At 37.2% G+C, this 24,818-nt stretch overlaps 2 long non-coding RNA genes across 2 annotated transcripts; both read right to left on the minus strand.

Moving 5' to 3' along the window:
- Window positions 1–2,397: 2,397 nt before the first annotated feature.
- On the minus strand, window positions 2,398–7,497 carry LOC140245804 (uncharacterized). The gene is made up of 4 exons (XR_011902374.1): window positions 7,401–7,497; window positions 5,166–5,297; window positions 3,971–4,118; window positions 2,398–2,469 (listed from the first exon to the last, which is right to left on the minus strand). It is a non-coding gene; the product is annotated as an uncharacterized lncRNA (long non-coding RNA).
- A 5,976-nt stretch (window positions 7,498–13,473) lies between these two features.
- LOC140245807 (uncharacterized) lies at window positions 13,474–17,216 on the minus strand. The gene is made up of 3 exons (XR_011902376.1): window positions 16,957–17,216; window positions 14,646–14,780; window positions 13,474–13,566 (listed from the first exon to the last, which is right to left on the minus strand). It is a non-coding gene; the product is annotated as an uncharacterized lncRNA (long non-coding RNA).
- Window positions 17,217–24,818: the final 7,602 nt, after the last annotated feature.

A 24,818-nucleotide genomic window follows, 5' to 3' on the forward strand; every position in this document is an offset into this window, starting at 1 on the left:
AGTACCTGTACAGTATTTGGTCTACATAATGGTGATGAACATAGATGCCAGTTACGTTATTGTTTAATTTAGGTCGTTGGCTGAGCAATTAAATTTTTCCTTTTTAACCACAACTGGAAACTGATTGTTTGAGGAGAAAATGAAACAACCGGAGAGGGTCAGTTTAGCCACAGAGAGACTGAGAAAAAAAAAAAACAGGAAAAAGAAAGGGAGAGGGAGATCGGAAAGGAGAGGAGAGGAGAGAAGATAGCTTGTGGAGCAGAGAAAGGCAGAGAAAATTTGAGCTGCTAAACACTGATGGACAGTCACTCACACCTTACATACACACATAAACACACACACACACACACACACACAAACGATCACATACATACAATTCAGTTTTTTATATTACTTAATTACTACTTTCACTTTAACTTGTGGATCTATGGAATATGGAATCTATCAGAAAAATTTGCCAGTTTCCAAGATTCCCCCTTTTATCACAATCACATGCATCAGATAACCATCATCTGTCTTTCATGCAATCATTTCGACTCACAACAACAAAACAATTGCTCTCCCATCAAATTTTACAATGTTTTGTTTTTTGAGAATCATATTTTCAATGAAATCACCATTTTAATTATGTAATGCACATATCAATAAAATACAGTAATGCAATTACTGCCATGGTCCATATACTCATGCCACTTCTAGTATGTACCAATGAACATGCTTCTGATTCTTGGTCCAATTTCAGTTATATGTATTACAATGTGTACTTGAAATGTTGGTTTTGTTGCAATAACCTAATACAAGGCTGAACATTATCCTTGGTCTAGGGACAACAGTAATAGATGAACGGGTCACTGAAAATTTGTGAGTATTTCCATTGTTCTTACATGTCTTCCTTTCCTAGAAAATGGAAGAAGATCTCACGGCTCACTAATTGCATGTATTTGAGCTATCGTCAAGTGTTGGCAGATCACCATTACTCTTCGCAGTTATTGAAAGTTATTTCTAAATTGCTTTGTTACAGTCATTGTGTGGATATCGCAGTCTGTAAACAGTGAAGGATAAACATGTCACTCAAGGAACCTGGCACACCATTACATTGTTCCCCAAAATCATCCAATTGGAAACAATGAAAACAAACATATTTTGAGAAAGAAAGTATTCATTAGCACCACCAAACAAAATCTGGTGAAATTTTGTCACAGCTCTTAACCTTGCGACAAATGTCCATATCTGCGACAACTTTTACTCATTAATCAAACTGCTATACTTCTGCATTGAAAATCGTTTTTATTAGTATTTTTGCAGTGGTTTTTTACTTTTCTTATATATATATATATATATATATATATATATATATATATGTGTATGTATAATACATGTACACAAAATATAGATATATGCAGTGGCGGATCCGGGGTGCGCAACTGGCCTACACACCCCCCCCCCCCCCACCTTTATTTTTCGTTAAAAACAAAAGTATTAAAAAGACAAAAATGAAATGAAACCTGGAATTGGCACCAGGAATATTAGTTATGCCCCCTCCCCTTTTACAGAATTCCTGGATCCACCCCTGATATGTATATTGACACATACATATGTGCACATATAAACATTCTTATTCACATATGTCATTTGTTATCTGTGGCTTTCACCATGTCAAAAGCACAACCACAGTCTGCATATTTGATGCAGTCACATCAATAGTCATAAAAGCACATGATTTCATTATACTACTAGTATGAGAAATGCATTATGCCCCACTAAAATCTACCTGTTGCCAAACAATCATCTTGTCCTTTTCATACTGAATGCTTGTATACATTTTACACTGTAGACCAAGAACAAAGCTGCGTGTACAATCACCATTTTATACACCGTCCCTTTAGTTAATGCTCTCGAAGTGAAAGAAATTGTCAGTTTTGAGTTATATTATTTTAAAGAGTAAATTCCAGAATGAAAGAACATCGTAAATTTGAAAAGGCAGATAATGAGAATGCATGCCTTGCTGAGTTTTGAAGAGACAGTCATCTCATGTTACTCCTCAGAGATAACATGAAAGAGTTGTTCAATGTAAAATAGCAGAGCATGTGAATAAGTGCTAAAAATGAAATTATTTGCAAGACCTCCAGGACAGTTGGAGTTTCAGAACTGTAGTATACAATTTCACTTGTAGAGACAAACAGCAACAACAACAAAAATCGATATTGACCTGCTATTGTGATTAGTTGCATGGTCAGATTATTCAATATAAGGAGCCATTACTGTCACTAAACTCTCAAGAAATGTTGAAACTAAGGCTCCCATTTCTGTGCATCAACATACCCTGGACATAGGGCACAGTTAAGTGATGAGATCATTTCTTGCCACAGAAATGACCAAAGCATGGAGCTGTAACTTTGCGTGCTTAAATAGTACCACCTTCCAAGTTCAAGCTTGCCGAGTATGATGATTGAGTCAACTGAGTTATACCTTCAAAAGAGACAAGAAATTTCGGAAAAAGAAAGTGGAAAAAGAGAATGAGATTATACTTCACACATAAAACATCTCCCAAGAATCTAACACATGCCTTGTGTTAAGATATATGCACTGAGATGTTAACCTCCCCATATTAAAGAAAAAAAAAGACAAACAAATAAACAGGAAGATTTGACATAGCAAATATGAAAACTCTTGTGAAGGCCTATTTCATGCATTACAATAGGCCGAAAGACATCTGAATTATGTAGACTGCTGTAGTTGATCATTATCAGAAAATGAAGAACATTTTCATCTTTTAAGCAAAGTGAGACTTAATATGAGATGATGTCTCACCTCTTTATACACAGAATATGCAATAAATTTAAAAGAATGTCCTTTCAATGGAGTAAATTATTATTTATAGTCAAACTGCATTGCAAAATTCCTTCATATGAACTGCCATAAAGTTTTATTTTCTCATCATTATGTTATGCATTATTATTCTTATGTATTGTAAATATGTCTGTGCAGCTCTGCATTCATTTGTAGACACGTGTGCATTTCTGCCACCATATATCTGAAATTAAAATTTGCTTACCGGTAATTTATACCTATTGTGAGAATACCAATTGGGAAGTAGAAATCGGTATACACATGTTCTTGTGAGTTGGTTTGTGTGTGAATTCATTAAAATTGTGATACATTTCCATTAAGCGTTGTACAATCATTCAATCATATTTCAACAGTTTAATGTATATGGCTTTCTCAATATCTTTAGATCAATAATAGATAATTACCAAGTGGCTAAATTCTTGTACGCAAGACAAATCCAATGCTCCAATAACATAATGTTGCTATCAGTGCAAGTTTTTTTTTCTTACTTTATTGGTTAAGACACCAATAGCTCCTTTCAAAAAAAAAATAATAACTTCAAATGCCAAACTGACACTAGCTCGCGTTCTTGCATGACACAGGTAAGAACCCAGAATATGATATAAAGCATTGGTTTTAACCCTCACTATAAACTGTCGAGGAGGGGGCTAGAAGGTCCCCCTCGGCATTCCTAGCAATGTCGTCTTCGCAGAAAAACTATGGCTGTGATGTTTCACAACTTCTTCATTTCAAGTGTCTGCCGCATTCTCCCTTTAGAGACCAAATTTTAGATACCCAGGAGGAAATTGCATATAAAATATGTACATGCATGTCAGACCAAGATATGCTCAAAAACGTGATACAGTTGGAAAGAAATTTGTGCTTTCAGTCAAATTTCACAACAGCATAATTATTTTTGCTTTTCTCGATTAAAATCAATAACATCTTTTCATGTTCCGAATACTGTCAACTACATATTGCAATCACACTGTTGAGATCTGGAGGGGGGGGGGGGGGCTGGGAGGAGCCTAACTAAGATTACCCCCATCCCTCCCTTCCCCCTCTTTTATCTTCCTAAACAGTTGAGGTTAACACAATGATAGTAGTTTTGATGAGTTCACGTACTCAATGAAACACTCACCACATAACTCCTTGTTTTTCCAGCTACAGAAGAGCAAATGCACGTCAAGGAGATTGGCACTGTCTTGTTGAAGTATGGCTTGGCAATGGGTGGACTGATAGTCTCCCTCTGAATGTCGATCAATTCCCCAGCTGATGCATTTCTTGAGCTAATTCATGGTAATAAACACAAGAGTCAACCTTTCATAACTTGATTACACTCAACTTCAGCACAGTGGCAGGTGACAGATCACACCCCCCCCCCACAACAACAACAAATAAAATACTAAACCCAGGACAATGATATTCCCTGAAAGTATGAAATAGTCAACATCCCCAAGCATCTGTGACTTGAAGGCCTGAAATTCATCAAACAAATCATATTTGTAGGGGTTTTAGTGCCCTCAAGCACTCAATAAAGGAGCCTGAAGAGAGAGTAATGTCTCAACCTCATTCACACACTTTGAGTCATTTCTATCAAGAATATTATTTTCAATGAGGTAATATTCAGTAAACATCACATCACAAAATGTCTGCATATGAAATTTCAGAGTTCATATGCTGATTCATTAAACACTATACATGTACATGAGTACATGAGAATGTAATGTGCATTACATTCTCACGTACTGCAACTATGCCTTAAACCCATAAACTGCACACATGAAATTTGTAAACATGTATGCATTTCTGTCACAAGATTTGAAAATTGGTATTTGCTTAATTCATGCCTATGAGAGATTACCAACTGGAAAGTGAAAACTTAATGTAAGCATGTACTTGTGTATTTCTTATTATTTTTTAAAAAATTTAATTCATTATCATTCATACAACATAAAGTTTTGACTGAATCTTAACACAAGTAATAAACAATACTGAGTGGCTAACTCTTCCACACAAGAAAAATCTTATGGTGTAACAACAGTTCATATTTCCAGGGAGATGGGACTCACTATTGCAGGTTTCACTTTTGACCTATTTCTCTGGTAAAGGTGTCAAAAGGTGGTAAAAACAAACGAAGAAAAAAATGTTATCTCAAATGTTAAACTGTTTCTTACACTGTAGCTGTTTGCTCTGAACAGAAATATCCTCCCATATTCCATGTACAAGAACCCTGAACCTCGTGTAAATTTACAGTTTTACTTACTGTATAAATTCATTAGAAATTGTGACTCATAATACATTATATCAGTTGATGTACTTGATGACATACTCACCACTTAGCTACTTGCTTTTCTAGATTTTAATGAGCAAAACACACATGAGGAAGATTGGCAATGTCTGGGTGAAGCATGGACTGACAGTCTTCCTCTCAAGTCATGTCAATACAGTCCCAGGCACTTCTTGAGCTACATCATGGTGATAAGACACAATAAAAACTTTGATAATTCGATTGGACACAACTTCAGGACAGTGGTAAATGACAGATCACAACCCTTTGCCCAAACAAAAAAAATAACAATCACTGTGGAAACTGAAATTCCATGAAAGTATGAAATAGTCAACATCCTCAGACAGCAACAACTTGACGTCCCAAAAATCATAAAGGGAAAGGATTTTGAGGAGTTAAGTGATTTAGAATAAGGGTAAAAGAACTAGATTAACCTTACAAAGTAGCATTCAAGGTTTATTGGCTTTGACTTGTGCCTACTGACTTAAGGATCACACACTACTCAGTCAACCTGAGTGAAAAAGAAAAGCTTGTTTGCTTGCCAATAACCGTCTATGATCACCTGTCATATGACATTTTTGTGTGAGTGGGAGAGGGTTGTGGGGAGAAGGAATGATCACAGATTGTTTTGTTACGAGAAATAGGAATGGGAAAGTGAAATGTGATGACCAAGAGGAGTATGATATTAGTTACTGACCAATGATAAACTTCCAATTGGGACACACATACATAATACCTCTACATTCATATCCACATTAGATATTCTGCAGACACAACATACTGTTTATAGTTTAAGAACTGATTCAGCCAGCAAAGTGAAGAAAAATAAAACATGTTACAAATATGCCACCTGACAGAAATTTGAACACCTCAAGATCCAATTTCATCATCTTGTGAGTAAATGCAGTTCACTGTATATTTTGATTTTCTGATTTTTCCTTTTTAATGGCATACATATTGGTAACACACTAACAACTGTTGTCAGCCCAAGATATCTTTAACATTTATCTTATCTTTTCTGACATGACGTACTGCTGCTATGGTCCAGGCTAACATCACAATCTTCTTTGACTTTATTACAGCAAAGTGGTTCCCAACCCTTTCTAACGTATTGATTTTAACTTCACATTTTTTAAAATGTGATCATACACAGCCATGTCGCTGTAAATGAAGTTGCGATGCCATATAATGCTTTGCACGGCGTCTGTTCAGGCTAGTGATCAGTAAAATAGTCTAGGCTAGGAAGATTACAGTGCTTATCAATAGATATTCTTTGCCTAAGAATTCAAAACATAAGTGAACTGGGGGGGGGGGGAGTAACGTGGCCCATGTGCATTGTATGTCATTAATTATGTGAAAATAAGCAATGTGTGAAGAATTAAAAAAAAAACAAAATATTATGCCTTTGCTAGTAATACAGTATGCTGGGGAAATACTCCATGTCTATTACATTCGTGTTCCACGAATCTCCAACGTACTGATCAACATACCTATATCATACTATATATACATGGATTCTATGATTCCAAAATATTACAGAATGACTATCCCAGTGACCTGTCATTAGCCAATTTTCCATGTCCAACCATATATACGGCCAACATAATTTGTACTGGTGCCTCTGTTCCTTTTAATCATTGTTTAGCCTTGCATTGACTATAATTTTCAAGTCTCACCTTAAATATGCACTTTACAAATTTGATAATTTTCAGAATTATGGGGGTAAATAGAGGTCTACTACGTATAGATTCCACTGTACTGTCCAATTAGTCTTTTGCATACTCTTATACTGTATGAGTGTAACGTTAAACAGAATAGACTCTAGCAATATTTAGGCATATTCCTAGTCCTACTTGTTCACAATAAGTAGGTCTAACGCTAGGTCTACTAGTCTATTTATAGGAGCCTACTATTAGTACAAAATAAGGCGCTAATGTAGTTTGGTTCTGTGTAATTATTGAGATTTGGTCATGGATACGACGGTAGATCATCAGCGTCTATAGTATAACCCACAAGGCCACATATTCATTCATGGCAATCACGACGGGCGCGCTCCCCCAGAGCTTCGGCGGGCCACTCCGTCAGGAAAAGTGAAAGTACAACTACTACAAGGCTGGAACTTGGAAGACGGACAAGTCGAGTAATTTTGGAGGGCATTTTCTAATCGTGTACCTACAGTTTTCCTGTTAACTGCAGTTCTGTATGACATGAGACACATTAGTGTAGTAGACAAATAGTTTGTATTGCTATTAATCAATATCAAAAAATCAAATGAACTTACTGTCACAGAGGGGTGCAATTCAATGTCGAGTACATTCAGAGTAGGCCTAGCTAGGTCGGATACTTCGCGTGCGGTGCGGTACAGCGTACGTCTACATTCTTCAATGGGCATGCAGTCTGCCACAGCCAACGTTAGCTTACTGTATATCATATGAAAGGTAATTTATTGTCAATGGTGATGAAAATTATAAAAAGGCACGATTTGTAACAATGATAGATAAAAGATAATGATAATGTACTGTTGTCTGTAGACTGACTACTAAAGTATAGACCTGTATTACAATTTTTATTTTATTATTTTTTTAAAGGATATAAAGCCTTGCGCACGGCTAACTTTCCAGTAGCCTGGCGGCCCGTTAGGGTACACTTGACTACGTGTAGTAACAAGCCGTTACGTGTGCCTACACCTCGCGTAACGCGTGGTGGAGTATGGCAAGCCGTTCGGGTCAATGCGTCAGGTAACTACACGTACCTCGAAACACCTACGCGTGCCTGACCACACGTAACGTGTGGGTACACGTCACGTTACGTGTACCCACACGTCACGTAACGTGTACTTAAGCACGCGTAACGCGACGCGTGGGTACACGTTACGCGACGTGTACCCTGGCGTAACGCGTGGTTGTACCTGGCGCTACACGTAGTCCACCACGCGTTACGCGTGGGGTAGGCACACGTAACGTCAGGTTGACTACACGTAGTCAAGTGTACACGACGCCACGCCAGGCTCCTGAAAAATTAGCCTTGTTTCAGGATATGTTTTTGTTTTTTAATCTGCTATAGTCGATCCGTGTCTAAATATTTTTAATGAGCTGAGATATCTTGTGTAGGGGAAAAACACGTGTCTAAATAATTTTGATGAGCTGAGATATCTTGTGTAGGGGAAGAATATCTAAGTTACGGAATTATGATTCATTATTTCATTTTTAATGAGAGTGTTTTGTTTTTTTACTTTGTGTCTGCTAAAATGAAATCGATACTTTTTAGTGTAGTCTGTTGACTTTTAATGAATAGGCCTATGGCGTTAATTTCACGGATTATGATTTTTGTGATTGTTTCTTATTTTTTCTTATGTTATATATCCTATATGTGTAGGCATTTGTTTCATGTTACTTTCATTTGTTTTTACCGCTTCTTCAGTATACTGTTCTTCAGTATCACTTTGCACTGATCATTACAGTACCTGTACAGTATTTGGTCCACATAATAGTGATGAACATAGATGCCAGTTACGTTATTGTTTAATTTAGGTCGTTGGCTGAGCAATTAAATTCTTCCTTTTCAACCACAACTGGAAACTGATTGTTTGAGGAGAAAATGAAACAACCGGAGAGGGTCAGTTTAGCCACAGAGAGAGAGAAAAAAAAAACAGGAAAAAGAAAGGGAGAGGGAGATCGGAAAGGAGAGGAGAGGAGAGAAGAGAGCTTGTGGAGCAGAAAAAGGCAGAGAAAATTTGAGCTGCTAAACACTGATGGACACAGTCACTCACACCTTACATACACACATAAACACACACACATACACACACACACACACACACAAACGATCACATACATACAATTCAGTTTTTTCTATAACTTTATTACTACTTTCACTTTTAACTTGTGGATCTATGGAATATGGAATTTATCAGAATAATTTGCCAGTTTCCAAAGATTCCCCCTTTTATCTACCTTGCTCTTTATCACAACCACAAGCATCAGATAACCATCATCTGTCATTCATGCAATCATTTCGGCTCACAACAACAAAACAATTGTTTTCCCATCAAATTTTACAATTTTTTGTTTTGAGAATCATATTTTCAATGAAATCACAATTTTAATTATGTAATGCACATATCAATAAAATACAGTAATGCACTTGCCGCCATGGTCCATATGCTCATGCCACTTCTAGTATGTACCAATGAACATGCTTCTGCTTCTTGGCCCAATTTCAGTTATATGTATTACAGTGTGTACTTGAAATGTTGGTTTTGTTGCAATAACCTAATACAAGGCTGAACATTATCCTTGGTCTAGGGACAACAGTAAGAGATAAACGGGTCACTGAAAATTTGTGAGCATTTCCATTGTTCCTATATGTCTTCCTTGCCTAGAAAATGGAAGAAGATCTCACGGCTCACTAATTGCATGTATTTGAGCTATCGTCACGTGATGTCAGATCACCATTACTCTTCACAGCTATTGAAAGTTATTTCTAAATTGCTTTGTTACAGTCATTGTGTGCATATTGCAGTCTGTAAACAGTGAAGGATAAACATATCACTCAAGGAACCTGGCATACCATTGCATTGTTCCCCAAAATCATCCAATTGGAAACAATGAAAACAAACATATTTTGAGAATGAAAGTATTCATTAGCACCACCAAACAAAATCTGGTGAAATTTTGTCACAGCTCTTAACCTTGCGACAAATGTCCATATCTGCGACAACTTTTACTCATTAATCAAACTGCTATACTTCTGCATTGAAAACCTTTTTACTAGTATTTGTGCAGTGGTTGTTTACTTTTCTTTTAAAGTTTGAATGTATCCGACATAAGCTATCTATATACACACACACACACACATATATATATATATATATATATATATATATATATATGTACACGAAATATAGATATGCAGTGGCGGATCTAGGGGGGCGCAAATGGCCCACACCACCCCCCCCCCCTTTATTTTAGGTTAAAAACAAAAGATATAAAAAGAAAAAAAAATGAAATGAAACCTGGAAGTGGCACCAGGAATATTAGTTGCCCCCCCCCCCCTTTACAGAATTTCTGGATCCACCCCTGATATGTATATTGACACATACATACACGCACATATACTAGTAAACATTCTTATTCACATATGTCATTTGTTATCTGTGGCTTTCACCATGTAAAAGACACTTTCACGGTCTGCATATTTGATGCGGTCACACCATTAATCATAAAAGCACATGATTTCATATACTATATGAGAAATGCATTATGCCCCACTAAAATCTACTTGTTGCAAAACAATCATCTTGTCCTTTTCATACTGAATGCTTGTATACATTTTACACTGTAGACCAAGAACAAAGCTCCGTGCACAATCACCATTTTATACACCGTCCCTTTAGTTAATGCTCTCAAAGTGAAAGAAATTGTCAGTTTTGAGTTATGTTAAAGAGTAAATTCCAGAATGAAAGCACATTGTAAATTTGAAAAGGCAGATATTGAAAATGCATGCCTTGCTGAGTTTTGAAGAGCCAGTCATCTTATCTTACTCCTCAGAGATAACATGAAAGAGTTGTTTAATGTAAAATAGCAGAGCATGTGAATAAGTGCTAAAAATGAGATTATTTGCAATACCTCTAGGACAGTTGGAATTTCAGAACTGCAGTACACGATTTCAGTTGCAGAGACCAACAACAACAACAACAACAACAGAAATCGATATTGACCTGCTATTGTGATGAGTTGCATGGTCAGATTATTCAATATAAGGAGCCATTACTGTCACTAAACTCTCAAGAAATGTTGAAACTAAGGCTCCCATTTCTGTGCATCAAGATGCCGTGGACATAGGGCACGGTTAAGTGATGAGATCATTTCTTGCCACAGAAATGAACAAAGCATGGCTCTGTAACATATATTCTATGTGGATGCTCCACACCAGTGCTTGACTACTGGCTTAACCACACAAAGAATGACATTGTGCCTCATCATCTGTGTACTGTACAAAGAATGAGCTCTTCCAGAAGGGAAATATCCACAAGTTTCTAATTGAAATCATAGTCAAGCACCAATACTTCGATGAGTTGTGATGAATTTGTGAGTGTTGCAGCCTCTGACCACTGTCTGCTCATGACTTTCTTCCCTTGCTTGCAGAGAGTGATGACCCCGGCAGCCTGATGAAATGTCTTCAGAAAGATTACTGCCTTCTTTTATCTCCACTGACTGTCGACAGCGAGCTACTCATCCTTTGCGTGCTTAAATAGTACCACCTTCCAACTTCAAGCTTGCCGAGTATGATGATTGAGTCAACTGAGTTATACCTTCATAAGAGACAAGAAATTTCAGAAAAAGAAAGTGGACAAAGAAAATGAGATTATACTTCACACATAAAACATCTCCCAAGAATCTAACATGAGTCTTGTGTTAAGATATATGCACTGAGATGTTAACCTCCCCATATTAAAGAAAACAAACAAACAAACAAACAAACAAACAAACAAACAGGAAGATTTGACATAGCAAACATGAAGACTCTTGTGAAGGCCTATTTCATGCATTACAATACGCCAAAAGACATCTGAATTATGTAGACTGCTGTAGTCGATCATTATCAGAAAATGAAGAAAATTTCCATTTTTTAAGGAAAGTGAGACTTAAAGGGGACCTCCGGATGATTTTCAGACTTTTACATTTGAACAGCTATAAATCAGTTAAACTGAGTACAGAATTTCAGAATTTATAGTGATTGGGATAAGGAATGAGAATGTTTTCAAAATTTATAACAAATTGCAATGAACAAGGATGATGACATGCCAGCCTCACCATAAGCATGATAAGAATGCATGAGTTGGGGCTCAAGGAAGCAGAACAAAAGAAGAAGGCATGCATAGATTTTTCACAGGTGAACTTGTTGAGCAAGTGGTATTGTAATGGAATTACACTGCTACATTTATGAAATATATGAGGCTCTGATGTCATCAACACTGTTCAGTGTAATTTGTTTAAGATTTTCAATTTATTGGTTTCTCTGCTCAAGGACCACAATAAATTCCACGAATCTATACATGGAGCTGTTGATTTATGTACTTCATGATGTGAAATTATGAAAATCGTCCGGAATGTCCCTTTAATATGAGATGATGTCTGATCTCTTTATACACAGAATATGAAATTTAAAAAAAAATGTCCTTTCAATGGAGTGAATTATTATCTATAATCAAACTGCATTGCAAAATTCCTGCCTATGAACTGCCATAAAGTTTTATGTTCTCATCATTATGTTATGCATTATTATTCTTATGTATTGTAAATATGTCTGTGCAGCTCTGCATTCATTTGTAGACACGTGTGCATTTTTGCCACCATATATCTGTAATTAATATTTGCTTACCAATACCTATTGTGAGAATACCAATTGGGAAGTAAAAATTGGCATACACATGTTCTTGTGAGTTTGTTTGTGTGTGAATTCATTAAAATTGTGTGATACATTTCTATTAAGCGTTGTACAATCATTCAATCATATTTCAACAGTTTAATGTACATGTATATGGCTTTCACAATATCTTACGATCAATAATAAACAATTACTAAGTGGCTAAATTCTTGTCTGCAAGACATGTCCAGTGCTCCAATAACATAATGTTGATATCAGTGCAAGTTTTTTATTTCTTAATTGGTTAAGACACCAATAGCTGCTTTTAAAAAAATAATAATTTCAAATGTCAAACTGACACTAGCTGGTGTTCTTGCATGACATACGCAAGAACCCAGAATATGATATAAAGCATTGCTTTTAACCCTCACTATAAGCTGTCGAGGAGGGGGCTGGAAGGTCCCCCTCGGCATTCCTAGCAATGTCGTCTTCGCAGAAAAACTGTGGCTGTGATGTTTCACAACTTCTTCATTTCAAGTGTCTGTCGCATTCTCCCTATAGAGACCAAATTTTAGACACCCAGGAGGAAATTGCATATAAAATATATGTACATGCATGTCAGACCAAGATATGCTCGAAAACGTGGTACAGTTGCAATGAAATTTGTGCTTTCAGTCAAATTTCACAACAGCATGATTATTTTTTCTTTTCTTGATTAAAATCAATGAATAACATCTTTTCATGCTCCGAATACTGTCAACTACAAATTGCAATCGCACTGTTGAGATCTGGAAGGGGGAGGGGGCCTGGGAGGAGCCTAACTAAGATTACCTCCATCCCTCCCTTCCCCCTCTTTTATCTTCCTAAACAGTTGAGGTTAATACAATGATAGTAGTTTGGATGAGTTCACGTACTCAGTGAAACACTCACCACATAACTCCTTGTTTTTCCAGCTACAGAAGAGCAAATTGCATGTCAAGAAGATTGGCACTGTCTTGTTGCAGCGTAGCTTGGCAATGGGTGGACTGATAGTCTCCCTCTTAATGTCGATCAATTCCCCAGCTGATGCATTTCTTCAGCTAATTCATGGTAATAAACACAAGAGTCAACCTTTCATAACTTGATTGTACAGTGGCAGGTGACAGATCAACCCCCTTCCCCCCCCCCCCCCCCAACACAACAACAAATAAAACACTAAACCCAGGACAATGAAATTCCCTGAAAGTATGAAATAGTCAACATCCCCAAGCATCTATGACTTGAAGGCCTGAAATTCATCAAACAAATCATATTTGTAGGGGTTTTAGTGCACTCTACGAAAGCACTCAATAAAGGAGCCTGAACATGAAAAGGAGCCTGAAGATGTAGTAATGTCTCAACCTCATTCACACACTATGATTCATTACTGTCAAGAATATCATTTTAAACGAGGTAAGTTGATATTCAGTAAACATCACATCACAAAATGTCTGCGTATGAACTTTCATAAAGTTCATATGCTGATTCATTCCACACAATGCATGTGCATGAGTACATGAGAATGTAATGTGCATTTCATTCTCATGTACTGCAACTATGCCTTAAACCCATTTAAACTGCGCACATGAAATTTGTAAACATGTGTGCATTTCTGTCACCAGATTTGCAAATTGATATTTGCTTAATTCATGCCTACTGCGAGATTACCAACTGGAAAGTGAAAACTTAATGTAGGCATATACTTGTGTATTCCTTATTATTTCTTATATTTTAATTTATTACTATTCCTACAATATAAAGTTTTGACTGAATCCTTACACAAGTCACAAACAATACTGAGTGGCTAACTCTCCCACACAAGACAAATCTCATGGTGTAACAACTTACAGTTGACATTTCCAGGGAGGTGGGACTCAGTATTGCAGGCTTGGCTTTTGATCCATTTCTTTGGTAAAGGCACCAAAAGGTGCTAAAAAAAAAGAAATTAAAAAAAATTATCTCAAATGTTAAACTGATTCTTACACTGTAGCTGTTTGCTCTGAACAGAAACATCCTCCCATATTCTATGTACAAGAACCCTGAACCTCGTAAAAATACAGTTTTACCTACTGTATAACTTCATTAGAAATTGTGATTCATGATACATTATAGCGGTTGATGTACTTGATGATATACTCACCACTAAGCTATCACTTGCTTTTCCAGATTTTAATGAGCAAAACACACATCGGTAAGATTGGCACTGTCTGGGTGAAGCATGGACTGACAGTCTTCCTCTCAATTCATGTCAATACAGTCCCAGTCACTTCTTGAGCTACATCATGGTGATAAGACACAACATTAACTTTGATAATTTGATTGTACACAACTTCAGGACAGTGGTAAATGGCAGATCACAACCCTTTGCCCCCCCCCCCCAAAAAAAAAACAAAAAACAAAACAAAAACAAAACAACAACAACAACAACAACAACAACAACAATCACTGTGGAAACTGAAATTCAATGAAAATATGAAAAAGTCAAGATCCTCAGACAGCAATAACTTGACGTCCAAAAAATTCATCAAGGCAAAGGATTTTGAGGAGTTAAGTGATTTAGAATAAGGGTAAAAGATCTAGATTAACCTTACAAAGTAGCATTCAAGGTTTATTGGCTTTGACTTGTGCCCACTGACTTAAGGATCACACACTACTCAGTCAACCTGAATGAAAAAGAAAAGCTTGTTTACTTGCCCATAACCGTCTATGATCACCTGTCATATGACATTTTTGTGTGAGTGGGAGAGGGTTGTGGGGAGAAGGAATGATCACATATTGTTTTGTTACGAGAAATAGGAATGGGAAAGTGAAATGTGATGACCAAGAGGAGTATGATATTAGTTACTGACCAATGATAAACTTCCAATTGGGACACACATACATAATACCTCTACATTCATATCCACATTAGATATTCTGCAGACACAACATACTGTTTATAGTTTAAGAACTGATTCAGTCAGCAAAGTGAAGAAAAATAAAACATGTTACATATATGCCACCTGACAGAAATTTGAACACCTCAAGATCAAATTTCCTCATCTTTGAGTAAATGAAGTTCACTGTATATTTTAATTTTTTGATTTTTCCTTTTTTATGGCATACATATTGGTAATACACTAATAACTGTTGTCAGCCCAAGATATCATTGTATTTATCTTATCTTTTCTGAAATGATATACTGCTGCTATGGTCCAGGCTGACATCACAATCTTTCTTTGACTTTATTACAGCAAAGTGGTTCCCAACCCTTTCTAATGTATTGATTTTAACTTCACATTTTTTTTATGTGATCATACACAGCCATGTCGCTGTAAATGAAGTTGCGATGCCATATATGCTCTGCACGGCGTCTGTTCAGGCTAGTGATCAGTAAAATAGTCTAGTCTAGGAAGATTACAGTGCTTATCAATACATATTCTTTGCCTAAGAATTCAAAACATAAGAGAACTGGGGGGGGGGGAGTAACGTGCCCCATGTGCATTGTATGTCATTATGTGAAGATAAGCAATGTGTGAAGAATTAAAAAAAAAAAGCAAAATATTATGCCTTTGCTAGTATGCTGGGGAAATACTCCATGTCTATCAGTTGATAATTAAATTGTTCTGCTGTTCCAAGAATCCCCAACGTACTGATCAACATACCTATATCATACATATTTACATATATATGCATGGATTCCATGATCATGGAAATTAGCAAAAAAGAAAAAAAAATCACAGAATGACTATCCCAATGACCTGTCAATTTTCCATGTCCAACCATAGATGGCCAACATAATCTGTACCGGTGCCTCTGTTCCTTTTCATCATTGTTTGGCCTTGCATTGACTATAATTTTCAAGTCTCACCTTAATATGCACTTTACAAATTTGATAATTTTGAGAATTATGAGGGTAAATACTAGGTATAGATTTTACTGTACTGTCTAATTTGTCTTTTGCTTACTGTCGTACGTCAAACATGTAGATCTAACGTTACATTGTAATACACTTGCTGAAAATAGAATAACAATATTTAGGCCTATTCCTACTTGTTCACAATAAGTAGGTCTAGGTCTATTTATATAGGAGCCTACTACAGTACTAGTACAAAATAAGGCGCTGATGTAGTTTGGTTCTGTGTAATTATTGAGATTTGGTCATGGATACGACGGTACATCATCAGCGCCTATACCTATACACAACCCACAAGGCCACATATCCATTCATGGCAATCACGACGGGCGTGCTCCCCCAGAGCTTCGGCGGGCTACACAGTCAGGAAAAGTGAAAGTACAGGGCTGGAAGACGGACAAGTCGAGCAATTTTGGAGTGCATTTTCTAATCGTGTACCTACAGTTTTCGTATTAACTGCAATTCTGTATGACATGAGACACATTAGTGTGGTAGACCAATAGTTTGTATTGCTATTAATCAATATCATGGGCGAAAAATAATCAAATGAACTTACTGTCACAGAAGGGTGCAATGTCGAGTACACTCAGAGTAGATCCGTTACTCCGCAATTCGTGCGGTACAATCCTGCCATACGTCTCTCTGTAGTTACGTTATACGTGTCTTCAATCGGCAGTCTAGTCCGCCACAGCCAACGTTAGCTTATTTCATATGAAAGGTAATTTGTCAATGGTGATAAAAATGATAATAAGGCACGATTTGTAAGAATGATAGATAAAAGATTATGATAATGTACTGTTGTCTGTAGACTGACTACTAAAGTATAGACCTGTATTACAATTTTCATTTTATTATTTTTTAAAAGGCTATAAGCCTTACGCACGGCTAACTTTCCAGTAGCCTGGCGTGGCGTCGTGTACACTTGACTACGTGTAGTTAACCTGACGTTACGTGTGCCTGCACCTCGCGTAACGCGTGGTGGACTACGTGTAGCGCCAGGTACAACCACACGTTACGCCAGGGTACACGTCGCGTAACGTGTACCCACACGTCGCGTAACGCGTGCCCACACCACACGTAACGTGTGGTGTGGGTACGCGTAACGCCAGGTCAGGCTTCACTGTGCAAAACCCATAGGCGAGCCCGACCTGGCGTTACGCGTACCCACACCACACGTTACGTGTGGTGTGGGTACGCGTTACGCGACGTGTGGGTACACGTTACGCGACGTGTACCCTGGCGTAACGTGTGGTTGTACCTGGCGCTACGCGTAGTCCACCACGCGTTACGCGTGGGGTAGGCACACGTAACGTCAGGTTGACTACACGTAGTCAAGTGTACACGACGCCACGCCAGGCCCCTGAAAAATTAGCCTTGTTTCAGGATATATATATTTTTTTAATCTGCTATAGTCGATACGTGAAAAAATATTTTTGATGAGCTGAGATATCTTGTGTAGGGGATGAATATCTAAGTTATGGAATTATGATTTCATTATTTCATTTGGAATTAGAGTGTTTTTTTTTTTTACTTTGTGTTTGCTAAAATGAAATTGATACTTTGTATTGTAGTCTGTTGACTTTTAATGAATAAGCCTATGGTGTTGATTTCACAGATTATGATTTTTGTGATTGTTTCTTATTTTTTCTTGTTATATATCCTATATGTGTAGACTTTTGTGTCATGTTACTTTCATTTGTTTTTACCACTTCTTCAGTATACTATTCTTCAGTATTACTTTGCACTGATCATTACAGTAGTACCTGTTGGTCTACATAATGGTGATGAACATAGATGCCAGTTACGTTATTGTTTAATTTAGGTCATTGGCTGAGCAATTAAATTCTTCCTTTTTAACCACAACTGGAAACTGATTGTTTGAGGAGAAAATGAAACAACTGGAGAGTGTCAGTTTAGCCACAGAGAGAGAAAAAAAAAAACAGGAAAGAGAAAGGGAGAGGGAGATCGGAAAGGAGAGGAGCTTGGATCAGAGAAAGGCAGAGAAAATTTGAGCTGCTACACACTGATGGACACAGTCACTCACACCTTACATACACACATAAACACACACACACACACACACACACACACACACAAACGATCACATACATACAATTCAGTTTTTTATATTACTTTATTACTACTTTCACTTTAACTTGTGGATCTATATGGAATATGGAATCTATCAGAAAAATGTGCCAGTTTCCAAAATTCCCCTTTTTATCACAATCACATGCATCAGATAACCATCATCTGTCCTTCATGCAATCATTTCGACTCACAACAACAAAACAATTGTTCTCCCATCAAATTTTACAATGTTTTGTTTTGAGAATCATATTTTCAATAAAATCACCATTTTAATTATGTAATGCACATATCAATAAAATACAGTAATGCAATTACTGCCATGGTCCATATACTCATGCCACTTCTAGTATGTACCAATGAACATGCTTCTGATTCTTGGTCCAATTTCAGTTATATGTATTACAATGTGTACTTGAAATGTTGGTTTTGTTGCAATAACCTAATACAAGGCTGCACATTATCCTTGGTCTAGGGACAACAGTAATAGATGAACGGGTCACTAAAAATTTGTAAGCATTTCCATTGTTCTTACATGCCTTCCTTGCCTAGAAAATGGAAGAAGATCTCACGGCTCACTAATTGCATGTATTTGAGCTATCGTCAAGTGTTGGCAGATCACCATTACTCTTCACAGTTATTGAAAGTTATTTCTAAATTGCTTTCTTACAGTCACTGTGTGCATATCGCAGTCTGCAAACAGTGAAGGATAAACATGTCACTCAAGGAACCTGGCACACCATTGCATTGTTCCCCAAAATCATCCAATTGGAAACAATGAAAACAAACATATATTTGGAGAATAAAACTATTCATTAGCGCCACCAAACAAAATCTGGTGAAATTTTGTCACAGCTCTTAACCTTGCGACAATTGTCCATATCTGCTATACTTCTGCATTGAAAATCTTTTTACTAGTATTTATGCAGTGGTTGTTTACTTTTCTTTTAAAGTTTGAATGTATCCAACATAAGCTATCTATATACACACAAACACACACACACGCACACATATATATATATATATATACACACAAAATATAGATACATGCAGGGGCGGATCCAGGGGGCGCAACTGGCCTACACCACCCCCCCCCCCCTTTATTTTTCGTTAAAAACAAAAGATATAAATAGAAAAAAGTGAAATGAAACCTGGAATTGGCACCAGGAATATTAGTTGTGCCCCCCCCCCTTTTTTACAGAATTCCTGGATCCATCCCTGATATGTATATTGACACATACATACATGCACATATATACATTCTTATTCACTTGTTATCTGTGGCTTTCACCATGTAAAAAGCACATTTGTCACAGTCTGCATATTTCATGCAGTCACACCATTAGTCATTAAAGCACATGATTTCATTATACTACTAGTATATGAGAAATGCATTATGCCCCACCAAATTCTACTTGTTGCAAAACAGTCATCTTGTCCTTTTCATACTGAATGCTTGTATACATTTTACACTGTAGACTAAGAACAAAGCTGCGTACACAATCACCATTTCATACACCGTCCCTTTAGTTAATGCTCTCAAAGTGAAAGAAGTTGTCAGTTTTTAGTTATATTAAAGAGTAAATTCCAGAATGAAAGCACATCGTAAATTTGAAAAGGCAGATAATGAGAATGCATGCCTTGCTGAGTTTTGAAGAGCCAAACATCTTATGTTACTCCTCAGAGATGGCATGAAAGAGTTGTTTAATGTAAAATAGCAGAGCATGTGAATAAGTGCTAAAAATGAAATTATTTGCAATACCTCTAGGACAGTTGGAGTTTTAGAATCGCAGCATACGATTTCATTTGCAGAGACCAACAACAACAACAGAAATCGATATTGACCTGCTATTGTGATTAGTTGCATGGTCAGATTATTCAATATAAGGAGCCATTACCGTCATTTAACTCTCAAGAAATGTTGAAACTAAGGCTCCCATTCCTGTGCATCAACATACCCTGGACATAGGGCACAGTTAAGTGATGAGATCATTTCTTGCCACAGAAATGAACAAAGCATGGCGCTGTAACATATGTTCTATGCGGATGCTCCACACCATTCCTTGACTACTGGCTTAACCACACAAAGAATGACATTGTGCCTCATCATCTGTGTACTATACAAAGAATGAGCTCTTCCAGAAGGGATATCCACAAGATTCTTTGCAATCATAGTCAACCAATACTTCGATGAGTTGTGATGAATTTGTGAGTGTTGCAGCCTCTGACCACCGTCTGCTCATGACTTTCTTCCCTTGCTTACAGAGAGTGATGACCCCAGCCTGATAAAATGTGTTCAGAAAGATTACTGCCTTCTTTTATCTCCACTGACTGTCGACAGGTAGCTGCTCATCCTTTGCGTGCTTAGTAGTACCATCTTCCAAGTTCAAGCTTGCCGAGTATGATGATTGAGTCAAATGAGTTATACCTTCAAAAGAGACAAAACATTTCAGAAAATGAAAGTGAAAAAAGAGAATGAGATTATACTTCACACATAAAACATCTCCCAAGAATCTGACATGTGTTAAGATATATGCACTGAGATGTTAACCTCCCCATATTAAAGAAAACAAACAAACAAATAAACAGGAAGATTTGACATAGCAAATATGAAGACTCTTGTGAAGGCCTATTTCATGCATTACAATAGGCCAAAAGACATCTGAATTATGTAGACTGCTGTAGTTGATCATTATCAGAAAATGAAGAACACTTTCATCTTTTAAGCAAAGTGAGACTTAATATGAGATGATGTCTCACCTCTTTATACACAGAATATGAAATAGATTAAAAAAAAAATGTCCTTTCAATGGAGTAAATTATTATTTATAGTCAAACTGCCTTGCAAAATTCCTTGATATGAACTGCCATAAAGTTTTATTGTCTCATCATTATGTTATGCATTATTATTCTTATGTATTGTAAATATGTCTGTGCAGCTCTGCATTCATCCCAGTGACCTGTCAATTTTCCATGTCCAACCATATATACGGCCAGCATAATCTGTACTGGTGCCTCTGTTCCTTCTCATCATTGTTTAGCCTTGCATTGACTATAATTTTCAAGTCTCACCTTAAATATGCACTTTACAAATTTGATAATTTTCAGAATTATGAGGGTAATACTAGGTATAGATTCTACTGTACTGTCTAATTAGTCTTTTGCATATACTGTATTACTGTAACGTTAAACAGAATAGACTCTAACAATATTTAGGCCTATTCCTAGTTGTTCACAATAAGTAGGTCTAGGTCTACTAGTCTACTTATAGGAGCCTACTACTAGTACAAAATAAGGCGCTGATGTAGTTTGGTTCTGTGTAATTATTGATATTTGGTCATTGATACGACGGTATACATCATCAGCGCCTATAGTATAACCCACAAGGCCACATATCCATTCATGGCAATCACGACGGGCGCGCTCCCCCAGAGCTTCGGCGACGGGCCTAACCGTCAGGAAAAGTGAAAGTACAACTACTACTAAGGCTGGAAGACGGACAAGTCGAATAATTTTGGAGTGCATTTTCTAATCGTGTATCTACAGTTTTCGTACTAACTGCAATTCTGTATGACATGAGACACATTAGTGGGGTAGTAACGTTAGACGAATAGTTTGTATTGCTATTAATCAATATCATGGGCGAAAAAAAAAAATCAAATGAACTTATTTTCACAGAGGGGTGCAATGTCGAGTACATTCAGAGTAGGCCTAGGTCCGTTACTTCGTGCGGTCGGTATGGGTACACAGGGTACGTACCTCTACATGATTGTCTTCAATGGGCATGCAGTCTGCCAAAGCCAACGTTAGCTTACTGTATATCATATGAAAGGTAATTTATTGTCAATGGTGATAAAAATGATAAAAAGGCACGATTTGTAACAATGATAGATAAAAGATACCGGTAATGATAATGTACTGTTGTCTGTATTACAATTTTTATTTTATTATTTTTTAAAGGATATAAAGCCTTACGCACGGCTAACTTTCCAGTAACCTGGCGTGGCGTTAATGTACACTTAACTACGTGTGGTTAACCTGACGTTACGTGTGCCTACACCTCGCGTAACGCGTGGTGGACTACGTGTAGCGCCAGGTACAACCACACGTTACGCCAGGGTACACGTCGCGTAACGTGTACCCACACGTCGCGTAACGCGTGCCTCACCACACGTAACGTGTGGTGGGGGCACGCGTAACGCCAGGTCAGGCTTCACTGTGCAAAACCCATAGGCGAGCCCGACCTGGCGTTACGCGTACCCATACCACACGTTACGTGTGGTGAGGCACGCGTTACGCGACGTGTGGGTACACGTTACGCGACGTGTACCCTGGCGTAACGTGTGGTTGTACCTGGCACTACACGTACTCCACCACGCGTTACGCGAGGTGTAGGCACACGTAGCGTCAGGTTGACTACACGTAGTCAAGTGTACACTTCGCCACGCCAGGCTCCTGGAAAGTTAGCCTTGTTTCAGGACATGTCTTTTTTAATATGCTATAGACAATATGTGTCTAATTACTTTTCATGAGCTGAGATATCCTGTGTAGGTGATAATATGATGCGGGAGATTCTGTCTTTGAACCATTTAACAATTTTATATTTTTGTTTGTAATTGGGTTATAAAGAAAAAAAAACACATAACTATGGCATGGGTTCCTGGGGGTTATTTCATCAATTTAGTTAGCCTTGACAACTTGTCAGCTGTGACAGCTTTCATGAAACGGTACCATGGAGTGGCACGTCTATCATTCAGTATTTTTGGATTGTAATTCACGCATAATAATGATTATAAAGCCGTTTACAAATTCTTCTTCCACAAATATTTGTTGATGAAAATGATAACGTGAAAGTTTTATTCTAAATGCACTGTAGAAATTCAAGTTGTAGTACTATTATGTATACTGCATGTGCTGCCTGCAGAGATTATGATTTGCATTCGTTCATTTTTGTGTAATGTGGTCATAATTTTGAGCTGTGCCGCCATGTACATGTATTATGTGGTATACATGTGTACAACAATCTACTGAAGTTTTCTGTCTACGTCCTAATCATAACTAACATAAACACTTGCCAATTTGAATCTCTATTTGGCAGATTGCTGTTTATTGTTTTTCTTTCAGGTCAGTTTAATTCCGGCAGAAGGTCGAAATTCTTTCTTTTTGGACCCATGTCATGGAACTACTCAATTTCTGGGTAGCTTAATGCCTGTATTGTCAATAATCGCATTTAAAAAGAACTGACTTGCTACTCTCATGAAATTAAGAAAATATCTCATCAAAATGACACAATATCTCATCTGATAAGAGATGATTATATCTTGCTTTGATGAAATAGAAATATTTTTTTCACATGTCTCTCCCTGGGCTCCGTATATATACGAAACCCTATCATTATAAAAAAAAAAGTGGACAAAACAATCCATAACTTCGACGATGCTGCCGAAAAATCACCCAGTCTTCCGTTTTTAACACACGCACCATAACAGTCTGCGTTGATGCTGGCTATTCAGAAAGCTTCTTTCATACCACTCCATCCTATCATGGCGAATTCTTGTCATTAGATTCCGACAGTGGCATCTGGTTATGTCATCTGTATAGCGGTTGTATTATCATAGTGAGGGCTTTAGCTTTGTAAAAACAAGCCCAATTCTACTAGCACTTGGAAAGAACCGAACATTTTCATCAATTCAATCTACATTAATGTACCTGTTAGGGATCCAGCAGAGGTGGGCGCACCGAGCGCGTCCCGCCTCTTTTATTTTGTTTTTGTTAAAACGATAGAAATAAAAAGACAACGTCAGCCAATGGACCCCCTTTTTACAGAATTCTTGGATCCGCTCCTGTGTACATTGATATCGGCATGTCTACCAAACATGAATCTGTCCATCGAAGAAAAACAATGACATATTCTCTATTTTCATTAAGCAGGAATGATATACGATATCGAAGCACAATTCAAATGCGATAAATACGAGACATAGATAATGATATCGGTTTTCTTTTGTGTTTCTCTTTCATTTGTCTTTTTGAGACCCTGAATCTCAAAACCGACAAAAAGTCACAAGACATGAATTTCTTAGGTTTAGGGCAGATTCTAAAAGAACACACTCTGAGCTTTAAATGATGTATTCAATTCAAATGGACTCTCCTAACTAATCTAACTATTGGAAAGAAATCACACATTGTTGAAAAGTGTGAACTGTGGAAAGAAGATCTGAAGTAATGGGTGTATTCATGCGCTTTTTAAATCTTCACCAAACAGTATACATAACTGTGCCGTGGAATGGGACAAAACGGGATCTAAACCACAGGATCAACAACAACGAA

Source organism: Diadema setosum, unplaced genomic scaffold (genome assembly GCF_964275005.1).
Source record: "Diadema setosum unplaced genomic scaffold, eeDiaSeto1 scaffold_35, whole genome shotgun sequence".
Classification (NCBI taxonomy): Eukaryota; Metazoa; Echinodermata; class Echinoidea; order Diadematoida; family Diadematidae; genus Diadema; species Diadema setosum.